This window comes from Marmota flaviventris, chromosome 10 (genome assembly GCF_047511675.1).
Source record: "Marmota flaviventris isolate mMarFla1 chromosome 10, mMarFla1.hap1, whole genome shotgun sequence".
In the NCBI taxonomy this organism is placed as follows: domain Eukaryota; kingdom Metazoa; phylum Chordata; class Mammalia; order Rodentia; family Sciuridae; genus Marmota; species Marmota flaviventris.
The window spans coordinates 33,572,618-33,592,419 of record NC_092507.1 but is presented as its reverse complement, the minus strand read 5'-3'; the positions used below and the strand labels follow the sequence as shown (position 1 = coordinate 33,592,419).

Here is a 19,802-nt window from a genome sequence, read left to right as displayed (position 1 = left end):
TTTTACAAAGTGAGTCACCATGAAATTGAGGAAAAAACTGCTATGTCATACCAGGAGACAAAAGGCACTTGGCTGAGGACCAGGGCAGAACAGCCCCCTGGAGCACCGCACCCTGGGGAGACCAGGAAGTCTGGAGAGCCGGCACTCTACCAGCTGCAGCTCTTCAGGGGGTGGGGAGGGAGGGGCGGCACTGCTGCAGTGGAAGCAGCTGGAATGAAGACAGAATTAGGCACATGCTGAAACCAAGAGACACCCAGGAGACAGGTGTGCAACTTCAAGGGCCTGGGAAAGGTTTAGTATGGCTGCCCAGGAAGAGGAAGGAAGCTGAGGGAGGGAACTTGAGAGGCAATATTGCTAAGTTCTGACCAGGGCGCAGGGGGAGTGACGGGTCAGCGTGAATAGTCATTACGCTGGGACTCAAATGAAGAGCACGATCTGAGAGGTGGATGGGCAGACTCAGCCAGGGCTGGGGATTATTAGTGGGACATTTTCAGAAGGCCCTAGGGGTGAAGAACCTAAGACTGCTATTGAATAGGGAGTAGGGAAGAGGTCAAGGGCAGAGACCTACGGGTGGCTGAAGGCATGGAATGGCAGGCAAGGTGTGAGCTTTGAGTCAGGCCACCAAGGTGCTAATCTGAGCTCTGCCACTTTTCCACTATGTGACTTTGAGTCTTATTTCCTCATCTTTAAAAAGGGTCATACAACCCTAAAGTCTCTTTTCTGAAACCCCTGAAAACAGATAGACTTACAGAATTCAAGTCTGCAGTGACAGGGACCTGTAATAGAACCCACCCCATAAGGCTGTCATGGGGATTAAAGGACTTGATTTATTTTTTTTTTAACTTTTTTTTTTTTTTAAAGAGAGAGAGAGAGAGAGAATTTTTTAATATTTATTTTTTAGTTTTCGGCGGACACAACATCTTTGTTTGTATGTGGTGTTGAGGATCGAACCCGGGCCGCACGCATGCCAGGCGAGCGCGCTACGGCTTGAGCCACATCCCCAGCCCCAGGACTTGATTTGAATCAAGCACTTGGCACAATGGTTGGCACAGTGGAAGACCTGAGTACACACTGCTGTTAATGTTTTTATTATCACCTTCATCACCATCAATATTGATGGTGACTGAGCGGTAGTGGAAAGGGGAGTGATAAGGACCTGGTGTTGGGCTACAGTAAGAAGAGAAGAGAAGGGGAGACACAGTAAAAATAAGGCAGGAAAGTAGGCCAGATTGGCTCTGAATATCATGTTAGGAGTGTGGATTTTTCTTTTCTTTTTTTGGTACTGGTGATTGAACCCAGCCTTTCTTATTTTTTGATATAGGGTCTTGCTAAGTTGCTGGGGCTGGCCTTAAGCCTCTGATCCTCCTGCCTCAGCCTGCAGAGTCTCTGGGATTATAGGCGTGTGCCACCACAACTGGCAAGTTTGGATTTTATTGAGTGGAAACAGGGCAGAGAAAGGCCCTACAGATTTTTCAGAATGCTAATGATATAAACAGATTGTTGTTTCAGGAAAACCAGTCTAGTAGCGTGTGAAAGATAGAAAAGTACAGAGGCCAGGAAGTGTCAGAAGAGCTTTCGAGGAAATGATGCAGGTCTAACATGAGGCTATGGTGGAAGGGATAGAAGGAGAGATGAAATGTCAGAGGAAGGATGGAAGGATATGGAAACTGGAGGTGAGGTGGCGAGGACTATGAGAATATGGCATCACAAAATAAAGGGAAGAGAAATATTCCAGAAATAGATGGGCAATGATAATGCTAAGTGTCACAAAAGAAAGGTCAAGATAAGGTTTGAAAAGTATCCTCTGGTGCTATGGTCTGCATATGGTTTGTCTTTTATGTGTTAGAGTTTAATTCCCCTTGTGAGGTAGGTACTAAGAAGAAAGTGAATCTGACTATATTGGTACAGCCTGTGGGAGGTGATTAAGACTGGATTAGGTCATCAGGATGGAGGCCCCATGATTGAAAACTGTTGGCTTTTTAAGAAAAGGAGAGGAAACCAGAATATCACACACACATGCTCCCAGCCTCTCACCATGTGATGCTCTGCACCACCTCAAGACTGTACCAGCAAGAAGGTCATTCATTTCAGATGTGGACCCTTGATAATACTCAATCTGAAGTATGTGTTGGTAGCAACAGAAAACAAAACTGGATATCTGGATTTGGCATTTGGCTGTTTCTGGTGATCTCAGGAAGAGGAAATTCAATAAGGTACTGAGAATGGAAGCCACACAATATCCAAGCCATCAACCAGGCAGTCAAGTGAAACAGAGTGAAAACACAGCTACAGAATTTAGTAATAAGGAGTTCTTCAGTGAGCTTTGCCATTCATTCAGGCTGGATTTAATGAAGTGCTATGGGTAACCCACAGACTGCAATGGTTTAAGTATAGGGCCAGAAAAGTAAGGGGTAGACTGCCTGAAAGATTTGATTTCTCTGTGAAGCGGAATGTGGCCATTGGCTATGGAAATCGAAAGGGAAGAGATTAGTCTTCCAGTTGAAAACAGTAGATTTCAGTCAGGAGTTGGAACCATTTTCTGTAAATGGCTAGTAAATATTTTAGGCTCTGTGGGCCACACAGAATGTCTGTAACATATTCTGGGTTGTTTTGCTTTGATAAAACACCTTTTAAAAGTATAAAAGCCATTTTTAATTCAAGCCACAAAGCAGGCTGTTGACTAAATTTGGCACAGAAGCCATGGTTTGCATAAACACCTCTTCTTCCTCCTAAACCTACACTTTTGTTGGAAAGCAGAAGTACCAGTCAAAGAGAACAGAAGAGACACAAGCAACAAAGTTTGGAAGTTGAGAAGCAAAAAACAAGTGGAACTCAGCAAACCCAAGAAATCTGAATCCCGCACAGATACAACAGTGCACATGCTGAATTCAACGTGTGATATGCCACGGAACTCCTCACAGCTCTCACCGGCAGCATCGGAGACCACTGGAGGTGGGAACAAGGATGACACTAAAAACAAGCACCTTATTCTTACATATGAGCCAACTGCCAAGATTACAAGGCATCATTGGAAAGTATCCCATGTAAAGAAAGGGACCAAAACAAATGAAAAATAAATGCAATGTGGAACAACTGAAAATACACAGGAGGGATTAAAAACTTAGAAAAAACATTAAAATTCTCAAAAAGAAGAAATTTTACTCATGAAACAGTAGAAGATATCATTAAAAAGGTGCGTTTCGTGAAAAACAACACACTTAAAAATACAATATCAGAAACAGAAAGGATTGAAAAGTAAGTTAAGGAAATGTCTCAGAACATACAGCAAAAATTCAGAGATGGGAAATGGGAGAGAAAGGTTTTTAAAAAAGATTAGAGGTCAAGTCTTGAAAACATGACACCTGGTAATTCTAGAAAGAAAAATAAATAAATAAATAAAGAAGAGAAATTTTTGAAATAAATAATTCAATAAAACTTCCCTAGAATTACAAATTTTTTGAGCCTGAAAGGGCCTTCTGAGTGTCTAGCATAATATGCAAACAGTTCTCCACCAAGGTACACCATCTGAAATTTCAGAACACATAAATTTCCACAAAGTCAACAACAAACAACTTTTATAAAGACAAATGGAAAATCAGAATAGCAGAAGACTCCTCAACAAAAACAATAAAAGCCTAGAATAAAATGGGGACAATACGCTGAAAATACTGAGATTTGAAACCTGGAATTCTATACCCAGCCAGACTGTCAATTAAGTGTGAGAGTGTCAGTTAAGTTTGAGATTAGAATAAAGACATTTTGGGCTGGGGATATAGCTCAGTTGGTAAAGCGCTTGCCTCGAATGCACAAGGCCCTGGGTTCAATCCCTAGCACCATTAAAAAAAAGAATAAAGACATTTTCATATAGGAAAGGTCTCCAAAATTTGTTCCTCGTGTAGTCTTTCTCAGGAAATTAGTACAAATATGTTCATAAGTGAAGAAGGAAACGAAAAAAGTGGGGCAGCAAAGAAATGAGATCTACCACAAGAGGATGATGGTGAAGGAAGACATTAAGACTACAGCAGTGCGCTGGCAGAGATGGCAAACATCCAGGGCAGGGCATGTCAGGAGACTTCTAGAGAGTTTTTTTTTTCAAGAATCAGAAAGTAATCAACTACCTAATATGCCTGAACATATGGAGAGGAGATTTATACAACTAGGGAGAATTTAAGGTTGCATTAGTGATAAGTAACGAGCAAGGCAAAAAACTAAACTTTTACTGACTTCAGGAAAAACAAAATATGCAGTGAACATCAATAATCGTCGTGTCTAAGAGTAGCATTTTCACAGTCATAATATATAGAGTGTTCTGTGCTGGGAGAGTGGGAGGTTGGAGTGCATGTCCGTGGTAGAGGAGCTGTGAGCATGATGGAGCACTGAATCTTTATTTTCCACTGCAGAAAGTTAGTAGATAAAACTCAAAATAGAAAAATCAAGAACTATCAACATAAGCTTATTAATTACTTAGATATTTGGAACTAAAAAGTTAAAAGCAAATTAGTTAAAGAGTTAAAAATGGATGCCTCTTGGAGGTAAAAAAAAAAAAAAAATCAAGTAGTGGTAGTAATTGGGAAGTGCTTTTCAAACTATGCACATGTAAAACTTAAATAAAAAACAAACACTAAAGTACCTGCATGATATCGCACAGCCTACAGCGAAAGGGCAGATGCTTCAAATCAAGTTAATCTAGTTCCCTAACATATACACCACATATCTACCAATGGGGCTAACAAAGATTCTATTAGAAACTTAGATGCCTCATAACTGATCGCATCCTACTGAATGTCTTACTAAATTTTGTTTCACACTATTTTGTGATTGTTTTACTTATCCAAATATGATCTGTCTAGGGGCTGGAGTTGTAGCTTAGTTGCTGAACATTTGCCTAGCACATGAGTCACTGGGTTTGATTCTCAGCACTGCATAAAAATAAATAAATAAAATAAATGTATTGTGTCCATCTGCAGCTAAAAAAAAAAAAGATCTTTCTAAAAGAATTAATCTAGGATAAAAAGATAAATGGTGTCCATCTGTAATCCCAGAGGCTTTGGAGGCTGAGGCAGGAGGACTACAAGTTCAAAGCCAGCCTCAGCAACTTAGCAAGGCCCTAAACAACTTAGCAAAACCCTGTCTCAAAATTTAAAAAAGTATGTGGATGTGGTCGAGTACCCTTGAGTTCAATCTCTGATACAAAAAAAAAAAAAAAAAAATGGAAAAAGATGAAACAACCAAACATGTAGTAGACCTTGTTTGGACTCAGACACAAAGTGCTAAGAAAAGGCATTTTTAAGATAATTACAGTCAGGTGAGGTAGCACACACCTGTAATTCCAGTGACCCAGGAGGCTAAGGCAGGAGAATCATAAGCTAGAGGCCAGCCGGGGGAATTTAGCAAGACCTTGTCTCAAATTAAAAAATAAAAAGGGGTGGGAATGTAGCTCTGTGGTACGGCACCCTGGGTTTAATTCCAGTACTCAGTAAAAAAAAAAAAAAAAAGAATGAACAGGATTGTTTAAAAGTAGATTGTGTATTAGAAGAATTATTGTTAGTATAGGATAAAAACATAATACTTTATAAAAAAAAAAAAGTTCTGTGTTAGAGATGAATATTAAAGGATTTGTGAGCAAAATGCCATGATGTCTAGGATTTGCTTTACAAATCCAAATAATATGAACCTCTGTGAGAACAGATACACATGTGTCAGAGACCACGCACAGATGAGACTCTCTAAGTCTTTTGCCATATGACATTTCTTTTTCCATCTGGGAAAAAGATGCACTTGACAGACATTAAAAGAGAATTGTATCCACTTGGTGAGGTGGCCCATGCCTGTAATCCCAGTGACTTGAGAGGCTGAGGTGGGTGCATATCAAATTCAAGTCCAACCTCTGAAATTTACAGACCCCACCTCAAAATAAGAAGGGCTGGGAATGTGATTCAGTGGTAGAAAACCCCTAGTTTCAATGCCTAGTACTACAAAAACAAAAAGAAAGAAAGAAAAGGGGAAAAAAAGGCACGGTACACTGCTTTCTCAAGCAACAACTTAGTTAACATAGAGAAGAAAGAAAACTTGAAAGCTGCTCAAGAATGCTTTCAAATTTTATCATGAAAGATTTTGTATGCTTATTAATTTATAATATTCTTATTGAAAAAGAAAACAAAACACAGCTCTCAGTGCCCAGGTTGAGAAATGAAAATTTGCAATAGGTGGTCATCAGTGTCTGAAATATCCAGCGGAAGGGGAGAGAAAAGGAACCTCACACATGCAGCTGGTGGGGAGCATGATGCAGCAGCAGCTTTGGAACACTCTGGTAGTTTTCTTCCACTAGTTACATACAGAGTCATCATGACTGGGCAAGTCCACTGCCAGGTATATGCCCAAGAGAAATGAAAACACTGTGTCTACACAAAAACTTGTACACAAATGTTCACAGCAGGGTTTTTTTTTTGTTTTTGGTACCAGGGATTGAATCCAAAGGCACTTAACCACTGAACTACATCCCCAGCCCTTTTTATTGTTTGAGACAGGGTCTCACTAACTTGCTTAGGGACTCACTAAGTTGCTGAAACTGGTTTTGAACTTGTAATCTTCCTGTCTCAGCTTCCAGAGCTGCTTCATGGTGGGTATTTTTGTTTGTTTGCTTTGTTTTGTTGATAATTTGTTATTCCTATTTATACTTTTTTAATTTTTTTAAATTTGTTTTAATTAGTTACACATGACAGTAGAATGCATTTATGTACTTTGATATATCACAGATAGATAGGATATAATTTCTCAGTTTTCTGAGTATACAAGTTGAAGAATCACATTGGTCATGCAGTCACATATATACATAAAGTAATATATGTTCTGTTCTACTATCCTTCCTAGCCCCATATCCCCTCTCCTCTCCTCCCTTCATTTCTCTCTACATCTAAGGTAACTATTCTCTAGTGCCCCACCCACCTTATTGTGATTAGTATCCACCTATTAGAGAAAACTTCAGCCTTTGGTTTTTTGGGATTGGCTTATTTCGCTTAACAAGATATTCTCCAACTCCATCCATTTACTGGAAAATCCATAATTTCATTCTTCTTTAAAGCTGAGTAATATTTCATTGAATATATAGACCACATTTTCTTTATCCATTCATCTATGGAAGGACACCTAGGTTGGTCCATAGTTTAGCTATTGTGAACTGAGCTGCTACAAACATTGACGTGGCTACATTACTGTAGTATGCTGATTTTAAGTTCTTTGGGTATAAACTGAGGAGTGGGACAGCTGGGTCAAATGGTGGTTCCACTCCAAGTTTTCTGAGGAATCTCCCATACTGCTTTCCATAGTGATTGTACCAATTTGCAGTCCCACCAACAGTGTATGAGTGTACCTTTTTCCCCACATCCTCGCCAACATTTATTGTTGCCTGTATTCTTGATAATTGCCATTCTGACTGGAGTGAGATGAAATCTTAGTGTAGTTTTGATTTGTATTTCTCTAATTGCATGGCATTATTTTTTTTAAGAGAGAGAGAGAGAATTTTTTAATATTTATTTTTTAGTTTTCGGCGGACACAACATCTTTGTTTGTGTGTGGTGCTGAGGATCGAACCTGGGCCGCACACATGCCAGTCGAGCACGCTACCGCTTGAGCCACATCCCCAGCCCCAATGGCATTATTCTTAATAGTAAAAAAATGGAAGGATGCTGGGCGTGGTGGCACACACATGTAATCCTAGTGGCTCAGGAGGCTGAGACAGGAGGATCACGCGTTCAAAGCCTGCCTCAGCAAAAAGCAAGGTGCTAATAAGCAACTCAATTAGACCCTGTCTCTAAATAAAATACAAAATAGGGCTGGGGATGTGGCTCAGTGGTTGAGCACTCCTGAGTTCAATCCCTGGTACCTCCCCTCAAAAAAAGTGGAAGGAACCTAAATGTCCATCAACTGATGAATAAGTAAATAAAATGTGTATTATTCTACAATGGAATATTATTTGGCCACAAAAAAGAATGAAGTAATGATTCATATTATAATATGGATGAACCTTAAAACATTATGCTAAGTGAAAAAAAACAGTCACAAGGACTACATGTTGTATGAGTCCATTTACTGTACACAGAATATCCAGAATAGGCAAATCTATAGCAACAGAAAGTAGATTAGTCACTGCCTCTGGCTGGGGAAAAACAGCATGACTAAAATGACTATATGGTTTCTTATGGGGGCAGTGTAAATGAATAAAATTGTGGTGAGATTTGTACAACTCTGAATATCTGACAACAGAATTTTGAACTTTAAATGGGTAAACTGTAAAGTATATAAAATGTATTTCAGGAAAGCTATTACCTTTAAAAAGAAGAAAAAAAAAAGAGTAGAAGGCAGGCCAAGGAAACACTGATCAGATTGTGGTCATGAAGGCTGATCATGGACAAATCTCCTTTGTCTGCCCTTATAGAAGGATCTTTACTGCTTGGATTAAAGAAGGGAGGAAGGGTGAGAAACCAGTGAAGGTAATAATTACTTATTGCTTAACATTATATTAAGGAGAAAATAAAAGAGGCTTTGTTTTAGGAAAAATCTTTTGGCCAGGTGTAGTGGCACACACCTGTAATCCCAGCTACTTGGGAGGCTGAGGCAGGAGGATCAAAAGTTTGGGGCCTGCCTTGAAGTCGAATTTTAATGAAAGGGATAGGGATATAAACTCAGAGGTAAAATGTTCCTGGGTTCAATCCCCAGTGCCACAAAATATCTATCTATATCTATCTATCTACCTACCTATCTATCTATCTGCCTGCCTATCTTTTGGTTTGTATCCTTGGTATTCTGCATCTTTCATTTAGTAATTTATGTAAAAGAAATTTTTAGTTAGGGCCGATGTCTGAATTGGGTCTCATATAACTAGACTTCTGTGTTCCTTTAAGCAGAAGCTGCAAACTAGAAGCTCACAAGTATATCAAGTTAAGGCCACAGTTTGAAATTTTTTTTTTTATTTGCTAACATTAATATGTCAGGCAATTTCACATAAAAATTTAGATTTCTAACTTCTCTGGAAAAATAAGGAGGTCCTGGCAATAAGGAAAATGCCTTCTTTTATTCAGCCAGGGTAGCAAATTATCTTTACAAACTGATATCCAAGGTACTCATGGAATAAGGCAGTTTGTTCCCATTCTAAAATGAGGGAAGAGAATGTACCAGAATCCGGCAGAAAGTGACTGGTGGAATGAGAGGATGAAGTTGGAGGGTAAACATCTACGGAGCTACATTTTGCAGTAACATTTCAGGTTGGTAAAGTCTTTCTATTATTCTCTTTTGCAGCACCTCTCTCTCTTCTTTGGAGTATTTACCGTGAATGCAACAGAGTCTTTACTTGTGTTTAATGTTGGTTTCCCTGTCTAGATTAAAAATTCTGGGTGACACAATGGTTTTCTCACAAGAGAGCAGTCCCCCTTATCTGTGGTTTCATTTTCTGCTGCTTCAATCACCCACAGTCAACTGTAATGTGTAAATATAAATGGGAAACTCTATTGTTGTTGTTAATCTCTAACTGTGTCTAATTTATAGGTATATTTGCATAGGGAAAAAAGCATAAGATATATAAGGTTCAGTATTCTCTGCAGTTTCGGACATCCACTTGGGGTCCTGGAACATATTCCCCACAGATGAAGGGGTTGGGGCTACTGAACTCTTCACTGAGCACAGTACCTGTCACATAGCAGATTCGCAATGATGATTTGCTGAATGATGAATTAACAAATGAATGAATGAAAGATGAACAAATGATGTGAAATAGGGTCTGGAACCAGGTAATTTTTAGAAAACAAAAATCCTACAATTTACTTCTTCACTGTAAATGAAAGGACCAAATTCTGAATGGAGTTACCAAAACTTTTAAGTATGTATTTTAGAATATCCACATTCCTGGAGATGCTTGATTCTATCTTCCACACAGATGAATCATTTATTCCTTCATATGGAGCTCGCCCTTACCCAGTCTTTACTCCTTTACTCCTTCCTCTGGCTATCCTAAAAACTGCAGTTCATAATAAGCAATACACAGGTCCTGACTATCCCAGAGAAGGGAGCCCACTCTGGCCCATCCAACACCTGCACATTCAGCAAGGGTGTGTCCTTCTGGAAACATTGCAAAACTTCCCACAAAAGAATGGACAGAAAATCATTCTTTTAAAAATTAAAATATATTCTGAGGAATATAGTTCCATGTGCTCAATGAAACAAGGGCAAAAGAAAAACATCAAGGAATCAATGCCATCATATACAGTCCACATCAAAATGTATCCAACTGCCCCTCAATGTCCTTTATAAGCTTTCTTACCTCATATCTGGGTTCTACTCTAATTTTACCCATTGCATATGACTACTTGCTTCATTTTTAAAAATATTTTTAGTTGTATTGAACATAATGACTTTTATTTTTTTTTCAATGTGTTACTGAGAATTGAACCCAGTGTCTCACACATGCTAGGCAAGTGCTCCACTGCTAAGCCTCCACCCAGCCTGCTACTCTGCTTCTTTAACTTCTAGTAAGGAACAGCCCACCCCCTCCAGTTTTATTTTCTCATGTCACTGCCTTTTGGGGAACGGTTCAAAGCCAGCTGCAGCATGTCCTACATGTTGGATTTATCTGATTATTTCTTCATGATTACATTCAGGTTAAACATTTTTGGCACCAGGCTATGAAGGTGATGTGTATTTCTTATTGCATCACCTTGGAAGATACATAATGGCAGACCATTGCACTACTGGGAATGTTAAATTTGATCATCTGATTAAGGTAGGTACTGACTCAGAACACTTTTTCCTGTGTTAAGTAAGTTAATTATTAAGTAATTAATGTAAGAATTAGGAAGACAATACTGTAAGAATAAGATAATTTTCTTAGTGTGATAATGGTATAGAGTTATGTAGAATAATCTTGTTATTTAGGAGACGCAAGCTGAGATATTTGAATAAGTGTCAAAAACTCAACAACTTCTTAGTTTCTAATAGATAGATAGATAGATTAAATATCCACCTATCGAGATAGAACAAATATGGCAGATTGTATTTGCTTTTCTGAGGCAGGGTCTGGCTATGTTTTCCAGGCTGGTCTCCAACACGGGCTCAAGTGCTGTAACCCTCCTGCAGAGGCCTCCCTAGTGTTACGGGCTATGCCACCCTGCCTGGTATGTAGCAAAATTGCCTCAAACTAAGACTTTAGGAGAAAAGATGCTATTGCTCATCCTATTGTTTTTACAATTTCCACTGATTTGTAATTTCTTAAAAGCAAACAGCTAAAACAAACATATAAACCAGATTAACAGGGCTGGGGGTGTGGCTGATTGGTAGAGCATTGGTGTAGTGTGTGCAAGGCCCTGGGTCTGATCCCTAGCACTTCAACAACAACAACAAAAAGGTTTAACAGTGTGTCAAAACTGGGAGCCCTGGGACCAGAGCACAGTAACCTCAGTAGCACATCAGTGGCAGAGTGCTTGCCTAGCATATGTGAGGAATGGCCTGAGTCACAAAGCTCTACAATTCTTAGAAAAATTACAGAAACAAGCACAGGTAGGAAGTCAGGCAGGCGCCAAAACTATGCTCATTGGAGTAAGATCAGATGTGGATCCACACACTGAGGTAACTAAGACGGCATTAATGAACCTCCAGTCACAATACTCAAAACCCCTCACATCTTCTTCCCTTCTCACTTCCATGCTTCTACTTATCAGAACTTTCAGAACTTAATTAAGAAATTCATGAATACAGTGATTTTTCAAAGAAGACTTGAAAATGAAGGCCATATTCCAAGAGGGGGAAAAAAACTTCCCATTTTATTAAACAACTACACTACATGAAAATAAACCTTTCTTTTTAAAATTACTGAGCTAGGAAAGAGCATCAGGAAGAACAGATAAAAAGAATAAGACTTAAGCAATAAGTTCATGAAGGTCAGGTCTGTCACAAGAGCTCTAAATTCAGAACATCTGCACATCATTACAGAAATCATATACACAAACAGGACTGAAAAAGACCTCTACGGGATGCATTCGGTTTTAAGCCAGCCATTGCTCTTATTTTTCCTTTTAACTTCCACGGTCCTAGAGGGGAGAAAAATGATGTCTCAACATCCGGATCACATACCTTTGAAACAAAGAAGGAGAAATGTCCATTTGCCTAACAATTAATTTTCTTGAAATTAATAGTATAATCATCACAACTTTAATAACCATGGCCATGTTCTAGATGGCACAGACACTGATTTTTTTTTTTTAATTTTCACTCCTTTTTTTTTTTTAAATAACTTACTTATTTTATTTACATGGTGCTGAGGATCGAACCTCACACATGCTAGGCAAGCACTCTACCAACTGAGCCCCAACCGCAGCCCAGATTTTTTTTTTTTTTCCTTTGAGATGCTAGGATCAAAGCCAGGGATTCCCATGTATTAGGCACTGTTACTAAGCTACATCACACATAACTTTATTAAAAATTATAATTTCAATTCTGGACTAACCTGTAGGCCCTGTGTCAAAGTGAGTTTCCAAAAAGATGCACCCAAAGTCTCATTTATTTAAATATAATGATTTTAAGAACTGATTGCATAGCACATAGCAATAAGTCTCTTAACTCATGTTTTCTAAACCAGTCAATCTATTGATAGTAGACATGTTCAGGCATTCACTTTTTGTTTATATATTATTTTAGCTGTTGATGGACCTTTATTTCATTCATTTATTTATATGTGGTGCTGAGAATCAAATCCAAGGCCTTACACATGCTAGGCTAGTGCTCTACCACTGAGCCACAATCCCAGCCCTCAGGCATTTTGAATATAAAATGCAACATATCCACAGATTTTATTTATATGTCAATAAGTGAACATGTTTATTGTCTAGAAGTAGTCAGGGAAAAAGAGGAGGAATGCAGATGTCAAAGAGAAGAGGATAAATGATGAGGGAGGGACAAAGAATTCCACAAATCTGGCAACTATAGTTGGAAGAATGAAGATCCAGTAAGGCAAAGGCAGTCAGAGATGGGATAGGAAGGGCTCTGTATGTCACAAGAGGAAGTTCTTACAGGATGTGATGGCACACGCCTGCCATCCCACCAACTTGGGAGACTGAGGCAGAAGAATCCCAAGTTCAAGGCCAGCCTGGGCAACTCAGCAAGACCCTGTCTCAAAATAAAAAATAAAAGGACTGAGGGTATAACTCAGTGGTACAGCACCCTTGGATTCGATTCCTAATATCACAAAAACAAGAAAAAGAGAAGAAAGGAAGTTTTGGATTCTTCCTGCCAAAGAGCAGGGCTCAGGGCTTTCTTCCAGCTCAGAGTCTAAGCTTCATTGGACTTAATATCCCATGTACTTGGCAAAGTGCCTGGGAAGCAGTCGGAATTCAGAAATGTTTGTAAAACTGGATAATTTCTTCTCTCTTCAAAGCAATGAGAAGCAAGGCAAGATTTTGTCAGATGGTTTGTTTCTAGTATTAACAGTCAGTCAGCAACTGCCCAAGTAATTTTCAGTCTGTTCTCATCTCCAGGATACCATGCTGTTTTTTCTCCATTACACGTGTTCTATGAATAGGACATACCCTCCCATTATAATGCTTTTGTCACCAGTCCCCATCAGCAAGTCATGGGTGGCATCTCCCTTCTATGCCAACCCTTTTTAAATTTGTCCTATATTAGTCCATTTATGCATACCTAAGGACCTGAGCCTGTCCACTGTTTCGATGACGTCTGCCCTCTCTGATACTCTCCCCACCCCAGCCCCTTTCCCTATAGTTCCTCTTCTGCTTTCAGGTTACATAGTAAACTCTTTTTGTTTTTGAAGTTTTATTTTTTAGGATTTTTATTTTATTTTGTTTTGTTTTTATGGTAGGGGATTGAACTGGGGTTGCTCTAACACTGAACTATACCCCTAGCCTTTTAAAGTTGTTTTAGATTTTTAGCCAGAGTCTTGCTAAGTTGTCGAGGCTTATTTTGAACTTATGATCCTCCTGATTAAATGGAATTATGGGTGTGCACCCCACCTCACACCCCTGAGCTTACAGACTCTTAATGGGGAGTATTCTGAGTGATTCTCTAAACTATGCATCTAGGACCTCAATATATTTCCACTTCAAAAATCTTTTGATTATGTGTATTCAAGGAATGGTTTAAATTATTTACTCGCCAGAATGGGAACTCCTCAATTCCATATAGACAGTGAGCTAATCGGTGTAAACATTGTACTTGCTTCTTTGCCAAGAGAATTAGAAAAACACCATTTACCAGACTTCATCCTACTTCAAAGATCTGCTATATGGATACAAATGAGAGAAGAGTTAAAGAGAAATGCTATATAAAGTACAACATACTCCTAATACCTAAATACAAGTTTGAACCAGTATTTAACAATGAGAATGAATTTATGCAAATAGTTTATTACCTTTTTCTCATGTACTTTCCTTAATGACTCATTACATGAGGTTTCAAAATAGTAAAGAGAATGCCTAAATGAAATAGAGTAAAATATGTGAAAACCTGAGTCCAGAACCTTCATGGTAGAAAATGAATAAATATCAGGCCTCTCCTTTTCTTTCTCTTCCTATCTTATTTGTTGCCAATGTAGTTAATCAATGTTTGTTGAACAAAAGAAATAAACACAAACATCCAAAGCATGAACTCTTCCTAAATGTCTCTCAAACCTATGCCCTCCTTTTTATCTGAATTATTGCCTCCTTGGTTTATTTATATTTTCAAATCTATTTGTTTATTTATTTTGCCCTCAATGCACCAAACTAGGCATCCAGCTCAATACTGAGAAAAGAATGATGTTCAGAACATCCTTGTCTTGGTCCTGATCTTGGAAAAAAAACTTCTAAATTTCATTCTTCCGATGTTTGTTTCAGTTTTGTTTTGTGACAGGGTCTTGCTATGTAACCTGGACTGGTCTTGAACTTGCAATCCTCCTGCTTTAACCTGCAGAGACCTGGGATTACAGGTATGTGCCACTGGACCTGGCTCTTGTTTGCTTGAGTTTTTATAAACAGATATCCTTTTTCAGATTAAACTTCTCTATTATTCCTAGTTTGCTAAGCAGTTCCAGCATGAGCAAATACTGACTTTTATTAAATGTTTTTTCGGTATTTACTAAAATGATTTGTTTTTAATATACTAAAATCTACTTAACCTATTACAACCTATTACTGTGATTAATGGCATTGATGGATTTCTCTCATGTTAAATCAACCGTGTATGTTCTTGGCATAAGCCCAACTAAATTGTGATGTATGATCTTTTTTATGTATTGTAGGATTTGCTCAAATTTTGTTCAGGACTTCGGTACCTGCTTTTTATTTTTAGTAGCTGGGCCTGAAATTTTCCTTTTTGAATTGTCTTTGCTGGGGTTTGGAATCAAGTTCATGCTAGATAGCTTTAAAAACTGAGTAAGGAGTGACCTTTTTTTCTGTTCTCTGGAAGAGTCTGTAAGAGGCAGGAATTATTTATTCTTTTTAATCTGTTGAACAAAAAAGCTTCAGTGAATCCATCTGGGCTTGGAATGTGGTTTTGTTACTTTATTTTTTCACTCATTTTGTGTAAAGATATTTCATTATTAATATTGGTTAAAGTTTATAGGATTTAAGGTCTTCCAAGACATTTTATGAGTCAGTTTTGCTCAGTTAACATGATTCTAGAAATTGACCACTTTTCACAAAAATCACAGAACTTTTGATGTAAAACTGTTTATAATATTCTCAATCTTTTAAAAGTCTGGGCATGATGGTACAAGCCTGTAATTCCAGGAATTTTGGAGGCTGAAGCAGGAAGATCACATTTGAGGCCAGCCTCAGAAATTTAGTGAAGACCTTGTTCCAAAAAACAAAAAATTCAAATTAAAAAAAAAAATTAAAAAGACTAGAGATATAACTTATTGGGAGAGCATCCCCAGGTTAATGCACAGTACTACACACACACACACACACAAAGAAGAAAACCCAATCTGCAGCTTCTATGGTTTCCCAATGTTTATTCCTGGGCCTGATCATTTGCCATCTGTTATCCAACTGCTTTTTCTCTTCTTGACTTTACCTTCATCTGTCTTCCCAGACGTCTCTCAGTTTTATTCATCTTTCTTTTTTGGGAAGGTGGACGGGGGTACCACGGATCAAACCCAGGTGCACATTACCACTGAGCTATATCCTCAACCTTTTCTATTTTTTGAGACAGGGTCTCACAAAGTTGCAGAGGCTGGCCTCGAACTTGTGATCTTCCTGCCTCAGTATCCCAAGTCACTGTGATTATAGGCATGCACTACCATGCCTGGCTTAATCTTTTGAAAGAAAGAAATTTTGACTTTGTTGATCCTCTACATTGTATTTTGCTTTCTTTTCACCAAACTCTGCTCTTTATCGTTTTGTTTTCTTTCTTTGGGTTTAATGGCTATATATCTTCTAACTTCTTAAAATCGATATTTGAATGATTGATTTTTCAGCCTTTCTGTCCCTAATATATGCACTTTAGCCTACACATTTTCCTCTAAGCTTGGTTTTAGTAGCTTTACACATATTTTGACATATAGTACTCTCAATATCATTTAGTTCAAAACACTTTCTAATTCCCATAAGCTTTTTTCTTTGATTCAATGATGACTTATACATGTTTATTGGTTAATTGCTAAACACACAGGGATAGTCTAGTTATCTTTCTGTTACTGATTCCTTATTTAATTCCACCTAGGTCCTATTAACCCTGTGAAACATGTTGATACTAGCCTTAGCGTGGTCTGCGGTCTTCCCTTCATCACTGGGTAAAGTCTGAACTCTCTGTGTTACACATAAAGCACTTGGTGACCTGAGCTGCTACCCAACCAGTCAATGAGTGCCAGTCCCTATCAGTCCTCTGCATGCTAGCCACACCAGTCTTCCCAGAGGCTTCACGGGCCCTGCTCTTTCACTCTGTGCTTCTGCTCACACCTTCTCTCTATGAGAAATGCTCCTTGCTGTTCTCTGCTCCTGTCCTTCCCTTCTCAGCTTCCCTTCCACCAGGAAGCCTTTCAGGCTTTCTCTCCTTCTCTAAGCTTCCTCAGTCTGAGGTGCTGGGGCAGTTGGTATCCTTACTCCCAACCTGCTTGTTCAGCCTATCCTCCACACTGCCAGGTGCAAATCCGACCATACTTCTCCCGTGCTTAATACCCTTCCATCAGCTGCTCCCTGAAACCTTAGGTATGGTCTGTGTCTGTGAGGCCTTTCCTACACCCTCCCCCAATGCTGTTTCCAGGTCAAATTAACACTCCCTGGATTCCTGCAGTACTCAAGGGGAATGAGGGGTGGGATGGCTTCCTCGTTAAGTTTTTCCTTAATTTTTTGGGGAGGTGGGGTACTGGGGGTTAAACCCAGGGGTGCTCTACCACTGAGCCACATCCCCAGCCATTTTTATATTTTATTCTGAAATACAGTCTTGCTAAATAAATGGCCTGATGGCCTTGAACATGTAATCTTTCTACCTCAGTCTCTGGAGTCACTGGGATTATAGGTGAGAGCCACTGTATCCAGCCTCTTCATTGTTTTTTAAATCATGGTCTTTATTTTATTTTAAAATATCAAATATGGATGACTGTGGGCTTTTTCCAAGGTCGGTAAGTACTGTAAGTACTGCTATGCACTCCCCCCCATCTTAGCATCTTATTTATTTTAAGGATATTATACCTAGTCAGACCATAATTTCCTTAAAAGTAGGGGCAGCTCTAATTTTTATTTTAAAAATTGGATCAAATTAATTTCAACCTTAAAAATTACTGCATCACTTATGGAAACCACAGTAATTTGTTTAATCAGTATGATTAAAAGCATGTGAAATGAACTTTGCCGAAGGAGTGAGGGAACACAACCACCAGTCTTAAATTCTCAGTAGTCAAATAAAAATTCCAGAAGAAACCTCTGTGTTCTGTTAATGTTCCTTCACACAAAGTCCAGAACACCACATTTTCATAGGTCTTTCCATTAAGGTAAGAACCTTCGATGGTCCTGCCTTGTTAAACCTCGACTCCAGACCCGACCCTGGAGCCTCATACGCTGCTCTGCCCTACTCCCCGACTTTGGTCCCACTTCTCCCTGCCCGCCACCATTCCTCATAGGTGGCTCTCATGTCTCACTGGAGCTGCAGAAATATTTCCAATATTCCACTCACCTGAAGCACTCCCCCAGGCCCCTGACGTCCCACCCGCTGTCAGAGTACACCTGTTTCTCAAAGGCGACCTTGTGCTCTCGCTTCTCCCTCTCTGAAACACTCCATCTCACCCGGCCTTATCCTCGGTTACTTTCTGGAGTCTCGGCTTTCAGCCTGCAAGCTTCTCCAGCCCAGGTGCCTCTCTTCCTGTATACCCCAAACCGCCTGGAGCAAGGCTGCCTAAGGAAGAAGCCATCCCTCAGCAGTAATCCTCCTTGACTGACAGAAAAAGTAATAGACACCTCTTCTCCACCTCTCTTCCTCCAACCCCAGGGCTACTTGGGTGGTATTCACCGGAATCCAGCAAGGAGCTGTCAGTGCTATCTGCATGAATATTTCCTTGTAATCCAAGATCCCTCAACTATCTCCATGTCACCAGCTGAAGACATTCCTGCTATAAGCTGAGAGGATGAGAGGAGGCTGTTTCCATAGCTCTGTGACAGGATCAGGGCTTCTCAATCTAAAAATAAATCTACATGTGCATGCACACGCGCACACTTGTGCACACACAAAATTATTTTGCCTTTTTGAGGTTCCAGAGCAAGGAATCCTTAAATTCTAAGCCTCATATTCTTCCCTTCTATCCTTTCTCTGGTAAAATTTAGTTTTTCTCTCCTTTTTAAATCTCCTCAAGTAAATAAAATTATGATATTGTGATGGCAGCAATTTAAGTTCTGTAATTCTGGGGAACCTAAAATGTGAAGTTTTCGAAGAATCTTTGGTTCACCAATATAAAATTGAGCCAATCAAGAGCTTTGAGTTATGCGACATCATGGCAGTGAGGGCCTTTGTGTCCTTCCCTCCCTCCCTCCCTCAGGTAGGCAGGACCACATGGCTGAGTTCCCACCCAGGAACTGCATGAAGCACATGCCATGTGGGCCTGGCTCAGACCTTCTGCACAACTTCCAATGCTCCCACCCTCTCCCCTCTGAGAGCTGGATCAGAAGATCCAATGGAGGACTCTAGGACCTAGGTACTGGCAGGGTCATTAGACGGAAGGAGTCTGTGTCCCTAAATAAATTAGGTAGATAGAACAGAATCTTCCCCCAACCCCATAGACCTGCACCAGATTGTGAAAGAAGAGAAATAAGCCTCTATTTTGTTAAACCACTGAAAATCTGTAATAGTTTGTTTTAGTAGAATCCACCCTCAAATGTTATCCTGAATCCTTAAAGTTAAAAATATCAATTATTCCAAAGTATTACTTGCAAACAATTCCATCCACGCTGCCTCCCTTACCCTACGCCAGCTATGTACCCATGTACTATAGTGTGGATGTGGTTTGTTCCCCAAAGATTCACATGTTGGAAGCTTGGCTCCCAACGTAATGGTATTCACAGGTGGGGAGACCTCTCAGAGGCAGGGCACTGGGGAAGATCATCAGGCCATGAGGCACTGCCCTCAGAAGGGCTTCATGCCCATCTCAAGGAACTGGATTCATTACTGTGGGAGCAGGTTCTTCTAAGGCGCTTGGCTCACTCTCTCGCGTCCTTTCCCACCATGTGATGCTATCCATTACACTACAACGTGGGGCTGATTTAGTCAGCTTTCTCACTGCTGTGGCTAAAAGATCTAACCCAAACCATTTTAGGGGAGGAGAAGTTTATTGGAGGGCT

At 39.6% G+C, this 19,802-nt stretch overlaps 1 protein-coding gene and 1 long non-coding RNA gene across 5 annotated transcripts in view; one reads left to right on the top strand and one right to left on the bottom strand.

Annotated features, from left to right (window-relative positions):
- St3gal3 (ST3 beta-galactoside alpha-2,3-sialyltransferase 3) overlaps positions 1 to 19,802 on the bottom strand; it is a 193,473-nt gene that overhangs the window by 121,230 nt on the left and 52,441 nt on the right. The gene's annotated exons all lie outside the window — the stretch shown is intronic.
- On the top strand, positions 186 to 18,852 carry LOC114094278 (uncharacterized). 3 transcript variants are annotated; one of them, XR_011708826.1, is made up of 7 exons: positions 186 to 264; positions 9,078 to 9,260; positions 10,650 to 10,771; positions 11,082 to 11,162; positions 14,871 to 14,962; positions 16,699 to 16,768; positions 18,460 to 18,852. It is a non-coding gene; the product is annotated as an uncharacterized lncRNA (long non-coding RNA). The 3 variants fall into 3 exon arrangements; XR_011708827.1 differs by having other exon boundaries at positions 207 to 264; positions 9,116 to 9,260; XR_003582998.2 differs by lacking the exon at positions 16,699 to 16,768.